This window comes from Chionomys nivalis, chromosome X (genome assembly GCF_950005125.1).
Source record: "Chionomys nivalis chromosome X, mChiNiv1.1, whole genome shotgun sequence".
NCBI lineage: Eukaryota > Metazoa > Chordata > Mammalia > Rodentia > Cricetidae > Chionomys > Chionomys nivalis.
The window spans coordinates 59,848,986-59,858,312 of NC_080112.1; the positions used below are offsets into that span (position 1 = coordinate 59,848,986).

Sequence of the window (9,327 nt, forward strand, 5' to 3'; positions counted from 1 at the left end):
AGTACGAGTGAGCAGAAAAAAGGTATCAAACACTTTGGAAATAATGAGTGAATATCCTGAAGGAAAGACAAATTCTTACCTAAGCAACTCATGACAGAAAGGGTACCACATACATTATTCTTAGTTTTAAAATTCCTCATAGGAATGGTAGTCAGATAAGCTTTGTCCTTGCCCAAGCAACAGTTTAAAATGCACTTTATCTTATACCACTGAGTATGAGCCAATTAAAACAGAAGCCCTCTATGTTCCTAGAACAGTATTTTCATAGAAACCTTTAGAGGGAGAATTAAACAAAAGGAGGCCACCTCCTGATAAAGCTGTTCATGCCACCTTCTTCTGTCTCCACTAGGTACTTGAATATCCAGAATCCTGCTCTTGTTCTTGCTTTATTCTCCATAATCTGTCATCATGCCTTGAGGTCAGAAGAGTAAACTAAATGCCCGTGGGAGACGGCGCAGAGCTCGAAATGTTGCTCAGGCTTCTGAAGGTGCACAGGAAACAGTAGAGGCAGCAGAACAGTCCTCTCCTGAATCTTGTCGTACCTTTAAGATGCCAGAGAAAGAAAGTATTTTCAACATACCTTTGGATGTCCTTTCTTTCAACATATCAGATGAAAGTTCCATTGGTTATCTAGATGATGATGACAACCTTTTTGGGGATTACCCCCCCCCCATTAATCGCCAGCAAGATGTTTTAGCCAGAAAAATCTTCGTGCTGTGTCAGCTTCTCCTTGACAACTACAAAATTAAGCAGCTTACTACAATGGAAGATATGATGGCGATTATTGATAAGGAGGAAATCAATGACTTCCCTGAGATCCTCAGAAAAACTGCTGAGAGGCTTGCAGATATCTATGCAGTTGAACTGAGGGAAGTTGAATCAAGCAGGCAAGTATACGATCTTATCAGCAAGCTGAAACTTCCCAATAATGGGAGGATTCGTCCTGGCAAGGGCTTGCCCAAGACTGGTTTTCTGATGACTATCGTGGGCATGATCTTAATGAATGACAACTCTGTGGATGAAGAAGATATCTGGAGAATGTTGAGATCTATGGGTGTGTATCCTGGGAAGAAGCACCAAATTTATGGAGAACCCCGGAAGCTCATCACTCAAGATTTGGTGAAGCTGAAGTACCTGGAATACCAGCAGGTGGCCAACAGTGATCCTCCATGCTATAAGTTCCTGTGGGGTCCCAAAGCATATGCTGAAACCAGCGAGATGTCTGTCCTAGTTTGTGGCCAAAATCAATAAAATCTCCTATAGTTACTTCAAGGATCATTATGAAGCGGCTTTAAAAAGGAGCAAAGGAAGAATCAAAGCAGCCAGGAAGTCAGTCCTAAAACTCCTTCCAAAGTCAGTCTACTTTCCATGGAGATATGCCCATTGTTTACTTCCCTGCCCAAGTTTAGAGATATTTTATTCCCCAGAAAATAAATGTCGCAGCACAAAAAGGATTTTCTTGAAAACATGAAAGAAGCTCACAGTAAACATGGCAATTCAAGGAAGGCATAGAGAGAACTTAAAACATGAATAATACTTGTTTTCTGTCATTGTTTTCGTTTTCGTTGATGAAGTCAGATGTTTAAAACGTTCCACCTTGGTAGTTGTAAAACAATAGAAGAAATTAAATGTTTATTAATTAGACTTCATTTGTTGACTTCATTCACTGAAATTTGTGTTGTTTATTTTTTATTTTTGTGACATGTTCTCATGTGACTGATCTTGAACTTGCCTTGTACCTGTGACTGGATTCTAACTTAGCCCTGCCTTCTCATCCCATGTGTTGGGATTATAGGCATGCACTGGTTTTTCGAGACAGGGTTTCTCTGTGGTTTTTTGGAGCCTGTCCTGGAACTAGCTCTTGTAGACCAGGCTGGTCTCAAACTCACAGAGATCCGCCTGCCTCTGCCTCCCGAGTGCTGGGATTAAAGGCATGCACCACCACTGCCCGGCTTGAAGCAGTATTGGGATGATAAGATGAAAAACCTAGATTCTCATAGAATTTGTTTACCTTTTATTGAAAATAGATTTTTTTCTCATACAACATATCCTGATTACAGTTCCCCTCCCTCCTCCATACCTCTCTTCCCATTCAGAACTATTCCTTCTCTGTCTCTCATTAGAAGGCGATAAGGCTCTGTCGATATCCTTGGGAGACTTTTTTTTTTTTTGAAGGGAAAGAGGAGTGGATCTGGGCTTTAGGGAAAGTTGTGAGTGGGAGAAGGAGGGAAGGACTAGGAGATGTGGAGGGAGGGGAAATGCATTTGGGTCAGAATGTAATGTATGAGAGAAGAATAAAAGAAATAAAAGTATAAGAGAATTACCAGACTTCTATAGGATTATAATATGATTAAAAACAAAAACTAGCACATTAGAATTTGATAAAACAAACCAGCAGAACAAAAATATTCCCAAGACATGGCACAAGAAACAGAGATTCACTTGTTTGCACACTCAGTAATTCCATAAAAACACTAAACTTCATGTCATAATATGTGCACAAAGCACGTGGAGGATTGAGAAGAAAAAATATATAAATAAAATAAAAATTTAAGAATATATTTTAAGGAAGAGCCCTGACATGACATTATGAGACAAAGAAGTTCCGAAGTTGCCACTGAGTTCATTTTCTGTTGGCGAGCTACTACCAGACATGTAGCCATCACATAAGAGTCTTTTGTTTCTCCGGTGAGACTCTGTTGGAGAAAACTAATTTTTTATTTGCAAGTGAATATTAATTTCCCCTCATAGAATTCTGAATTCTCAACTTGTTACATCAGTAAGATGATGTAGATCCTTAAGCCTTAATAAGGTAATGTGAAAAGGGGGTAATGATGAAGATGTTTCTAATGAGTGTGACCAAGTAGAAATTCTGAGAGCAAAGTATTTTGGATGTTTATGAAAGAGCAGGTCACCAATGGGAGATCAATTCCATTTATCCTGGGTCGTGGGGTAATTGTGCTTGTAGAAATGGTGTGTAACTGTCCAGTGTTCATATACTGTGCCTCAGAGTTGACAGAAAAATCCCCTAAAGTCTGTGCTGGCTGCCCTAACAAAGTGGGTGCAGGAATAGGTTTGGTGGGGACACTGTCTTAACAAAAGTTTAATTTGTACAGTCTGAAGGCTGGGAGTACAAGGTGAACAGTGCAACAATTCCAGTGTCCAGTTCTTGAGGAACCTATCCTCCTGTGCTGGAAAAAGGTTACATTCAAGTATTTCCTCAGTAGGAGACAGGAATCAAGAGGGGAGAAGGTCAGAGATGAAGGAAATAAAGCATTTTATAGTATTCTTCAAGTTCAACTTTCTGAAAATAAAGAACAAGATTGGATAATGGAATCAAAATGCAAGAATGTGCAGAAATATATTTGCAGCATATATAAGAGATAGGGTTCTTATAGCATACTTAGTAGTTTAAATCAAGCAACAGTTCATACAGACATGGGAATTGTACAATAAAAATTGTAAAACAGTAAATGGAAAAAGGAAAGAGACCTAATACTAACAATTGTCCCCTCTAGAAATTAATAAAATATGAGCTGCTTTGTTTTCTCTGCAGAGGCATTTTAATTTGATGAGGAATAGTTGTTTGTTCATACTTTAGTTTTTCATGTCACATTCAAATGAACATTGCTAAATGTTAAGTCTGGAGCGTAGCCTCCAGCCCCTGGCATCCATCCCAGCACCCCTGGCTTGGTAGTTGCATTGCTCTGGACTCCAAATCCCAGCATGCCAGGTCCTGACCCCTCCCTGTGACAGGACCACTCTCACAGGGTATTTAAGTGGGCTTTCAGAGGAGAAACACATGGTTCGAGGTTTACATGTGCTCCCAGCTGTCCTGTCTCCCCACCATGCGCTTGGCCACCTGAGAGTGTTGTGCCTTATAAAACGATGGACATTTTGATTTGGTTTGATTTGACTAAATTGGACTTCTTTGCACCGACAGAGCCGCCCCTCTTTTTTTCTTAACACTAAGCACAATGTTAAGTTCATTTCTCTCTGTATTTTCTGAGGGTTCCTCCCCCAGCTTTGAACCTTCAAATTTAAGTAAATTACTTTGATAATTTTTATATAATGTAAGACAATGTCTCAGTGTCACTCTTTTGAATGTATATTCACATTTACCAATAACCCTTATTTAAAAGACTTTAGAATTTGCCTATTCTTGTTACCTTTATTAAAGATTATTTGACCACACATGCTGGTGAGTTTTGTCAACCTGATACAAGCTAGAGTCACCTGGGAAAAGGAAACTCTGCTGTGGAATTTACTCCATCACATTGGCCTAATGATATGTCTGTCTGTAGGGCATTTTCTTGATTAATTATAGAGATGGAAGGACCCAGCTTACTGTGTATGGTATCATCCCTGGGTTGATGGTCCTGAGCTGGATAAGAAAGCAGACTGGGCAAGCAATGGAAAGCAAGCCAGTAAGAAGTGTTATCCCAAGGTTCCTGCCTCGGTTCCTGCTTGAGTTCCTGTCCTGACTGACCTCAATGATTAACTGTGACCAAATGTATGGGCCAAACAAACACTTGCCTCCCCCAAGTTGATTTTAGTAAGTGTTTTAACAGAGGAACAAAAAGCAAACTAGGGCACCATGCATATGTGGATTTATTTCTAGGTTATGTTCTAAGGTAATGTGTAAGTAGACAAATAACTTCAGTACATATCTTTCCAATAAAAACATACAAATGAGCTACTGGTATATGAAGAGATACTCAACATCAGTAGTCCTCAAATAAATGTAAATCAAAACCACCATGAATCTTTGACATGTTAGAATGCCTATCATGAAAAGGCAAGACAGCAAGTATTCACAAAGGTGTGGAGAACAAGGGATAATACACTAATATACTGTTGGTGGGAATGCAACTGAGTGCAGTCACTATGGAAAACAACATGGAGCTTTATGCAAATAGAACTATCATCATTAATACTCATCTTGGGAGTATATATTTTAAAAATGTTGTCAGGGCCAATGACAGGATTTAGTGGATAAAGGTGTCTGACAAGCCTAGCAACCTCAATTATATCCCCAGGACCCAAATAATGGAAGAAGGTACACTGAATTCCAAAATGCATGACACACACACTCCCACCCAGCAAATGCACACAAAATAAATAAAATAAACAGTATATATTAATATGGTCTGTATATTGAAAATATTAACACTCCCATGTTTAATATCGCATTATTTGCAATAGTGAAGAGGTGAAACAGGTCATGGAGAACGAAGTTGTGGAATTCACCTGTCCAAGTTTGCTTTCAGTTGCTTGAATAAGCACCAAGACTAAAAGCAACTTGAAAGAAAGGTTTTAGTTCAGCTTACAGACTACAGTAAATTGTTGAAAAAGGTCAAGGCAGGAACTCAAGGCAGGAAAATGGGGGCAAGAATCTGGAACAGATACTATGGTGCTACCCTATTTACTGCCTTTCTTCCTATTTTTAACTCGGGTCGGTAGCTTTCTAATACAGCACAGGATCTTCTGCCTAAGGGTGGTACCACCCACAGTGGCCTGGGCCCATCTGTATCAATTAGCAGTTAAGAAAATGCCCTACACACATGCCCATGGGCAGCTAATCTCATCAAGGGAATTCTGAAATTGACACTACTATTCAGATAATTCTGAATTGTGACAGCTGAAGCTAACTAGGAGAACACTGTTATTTTCATATTGTATATACATGCATTGTGTATATGTATTCAATATATATGTGTGTGTGTGTGGGTGTGTGTCTATCTTTACCATAAAATTTAAAGAGTACTATCAGAACACAAATAGAAACTAATACCAAGTGACATAAGCCATATATACCATGGCAAATACTGTACAATATTATTTGTATACGAAATATAAAAATATTTAACTCAGAAATAGAGTAGAAAGGTATGCGGTTACCAAAAAGAAAAGCATGTGACACAGGAGTAGGATGTTTGAGAAATGTTTTTGTTAAAACAGAAGCTCGGTTCTAAAGAACATGAATTCTAGTGGTGTAGAGTTATGAATAAATATGCTAATTTTATTGTACTAATAATTGAAATATATACAAGATTATTTAATATATTCCACCTTTGTCATTTAAGTGTTCTCAGATATAGTAAATTAAAGTACAAGTAGCTTTTATTTACCCCTTCCAATTCCTCCCCCATGGTTTCTCACACTATTAACACCTGGTATTAGTGTGGTATATTTGATACAATTTATGAGCAAATATTTGTTCATAATATGCAGCTAAATTAAATGGTGTAAATTAAGGTTCATTTGGTGTTATATAGTTCTCTGCCTTTTGATAAATGTACAATGCTAATATATGTGTCTGCCTGTTGTAGGAGGCCATCTGTTTGTTCCTAGTTTCTCAGCCCCAAAATAATCACAAAGAAACCATATTATTTACAATACTGTTTAGTCAATAGCTTAAGCATATTTCTGGCTAACTTATATCTTAAATTAACCCATCTCCATTAATCTGTGTTTCACCATGTGACTGTGGCTTACCGAGTAAACTTCTAGCGACTGTCTCTGGCAGGGCTACATGGCTTCTCTCTACTCTGCCTTCTTTTCCCCATCATTCAGTTTAGTTTTCCCTGCCTAGCTAAACTCTGTTTGGTGGAGGCCCAAGACAGTTTCTTTATTAACCAATGGTATTCACAGCATACAGAGGGGAATCCCATATCATCTACCATCACAATGTCACTTAGTTTTGCTATCCCTAAAATGCCTGGATTATACCTATACATTCTTTTCTGTCTTTATACAATGTGTATTTTCATCAGAATGAGAATTTAATGATAATAATACAATATGGAGTTTTTCAGATTTGTTTCTTTTCTGAGCAAAGCACATTTTAGGTGCCATTGTTTTGTTTAATTATTTCATTGCTCATTTTTAATTATTAATGGCGCACTTCCTGGATACAGTATGGTTTGATTAGCCATTCATTTACTCATGACTCATGGTATTCTGTGTTGCTTTCCATTTGGAGTAATTATGAGTAAAATTTCTGTAAATGATCATGTATCTACATAGATATTTATGGAAGTACTGAGTATCAACACTGTTAAGTCATATGATAAAACTATGTTCAGCCTATAAGGAAATGCCTGTTTCCCAAAGTGGCTGCAATTTTGCATTCTAATAATCAATAAATTAGAGGCTCTTAAGTACTTATTTTATTTCTGTATGTGTGTACATTTATGTGGGTGTCCATAGAGTAAAGAAGAGGGCACCATATACCCTGGATCTGGAGTTTTCTGACAGTTATCAGCCATAAGACACGGGTGCTGAGAATAAAACTTGAGTCCTTTACAAGAGCAGCAAGTGCTTTTAACTGAGAAGCCATCTTTTGAGCCTCAGAATCAAAACTTTTCATGTTCCACATAAAGATAGGATATTATTTATGACTCAGACATTAGCAATTTTAAAAACTTTACAAGTATATATTTGAATTAATAAATTATAGAATTTAACAGTGATGTTTTGAAATTGAATGGAAAGTTTTTAGTTTCATTCATCTTTCAAATTAAAAACCTTTATTAATTATATCATGCAAAAGAAAAATTCCAGAAGCACATATATGCACATAAACTTATAAATACCTAGTAGAAAATAGAATATGAAGAGTGTTCAGTTAAATCAGGAGGATCAGGCATCAAGGCTAACATTGGAGATGCATTGAGTTTGAGAACAGCTTGAGATACATGTGAATTTGTCTCACAAAACAAAACAAAATGCCAAAATCAAATGAAAAAAATGCTGGTGTTTGCAGATTCCCATTGTTTGTAACTGGATGTGTGTTTCATATATAAAGAAAACAATTATATATGCCAAATCAGACTTAACATTTTGTTCCAGGATATGGAGAGATGACTCAGTAGTTAAGAGCAATCTGCTCTTCCAGAGGATTGAAGTTCAATATATAGCATTCACATGGTTGTTCATAAATGACTGTACCTCCAGTTCCAGGGAACCTGAGGTCATCTTCTAACCTTAGCACACCACATGCATGTGGTGCTCAGATATGCATGGTGGTAAAACAACCCATACATTTAAAGTACAATTTAAAAACTGTTCCATATTTTTACCTACACTGAGAGTCATAATATGCTGATTTTCAGCTTAACCACATTTTGGTTATGGAATGTGTTTGTTTTCTTTTATATTTTTCTCATTCATAGTTCCCATGCTGAGTCACTGGCTTAAAGACCGAGGTCTAAGACATTAGGTACTAAGGAACTATACACAGTAACCCTAAGGCTTTGTTTCCCAATATGGAATTATTTTCATATCTGCCAGGTGAATTTATAAGAAAAATAAAACCACACTGCTTTCTAAAGAAATTATTTCAAATGTGAGTTATATAGACAAAGCTAGCCATATTATAAAATACATTAGAGAAAAATCTAGATTGAAAATGGGAAAGGGTGGTGGTTCACACCTTAAATCTTAGCACTTGGGAGTCAGAGACAGACAGATCTGTGAGTTTAAGGCCAGCATGGTTTACATAGTGAGTTCCGGGACACCCAGGGCTACACAGAGAAACCCTGTCTCAAAACAAAAATTAGCAAACAAAAAATAGAAACATAAAACATGGTCTTTGATCTGGAGAAATGTTTCATTAGTTTAGAGTGTTTGCTGTTAGTGCAGAGAACACACATTCAGTTCTTCATATCAGAATGGCTTACAATTGTCTGTAACCAGCTCCAGGGGATCCAACCTCAACTTCTAGTCACTGAGGCACCATAATCATGGCCACTTACTCCCCTCAACATATATAAACATAGTTAAAAAGAAAAGAAAAGACAAAGTGGTTAAAGAGAGGAAGGAAATATTCACAAATGTAAAATGAATATAATTTGAAACTTTCAGTCCAGTTCTCCCTTAACCGTCAATTTTTAAGTATAAGTGTTTTTATTTTTCTCGGATTTCAGGATTTTAAACCATGATAAAAGTCAAGTTTCATAATCTATGCTATTAAGAAGACTCAAACTCTGCTTAAAGAAGTGAATGGTGTTACTAACACGAGAACTTTAGCATTAAAACTGTGCATTGTTCATGTAAATAATTATAATATATATGACAAGAGGAAGTTATTTATAATATTTGATATTTCATAGTATAGGCAATTTGCATTTATTGTAAAATATGTAACTAAAATTAATAGATAATTCAGAATAGATATTGGAGGGATTAGATAGGAATATGACAAAACATCTATAAACTATATAAACACACACATATATGTTGTATACTTATACAAATGACAAAGCATAAATATGCATATGTCTATGCTATGTAATCCATATAATTATAAATATAAAAATTATA

General features: G+C 36.7%; 1 pseudogene; it reads left to right on the forward strand.

Moving 5' to 3' along the window:
• The first annotated feature begins 408 nt into the window (after nucleotides 1–408).
• On the forward strand, nucleotides 409–1,471 carry LOC130868410 (melanoma-associated antigen B5-like; annotated as a pseudogene).
• The last annotated feature ends 7,856 nt before the right edge of the window (nucleotides 1,472–9,327 follow it).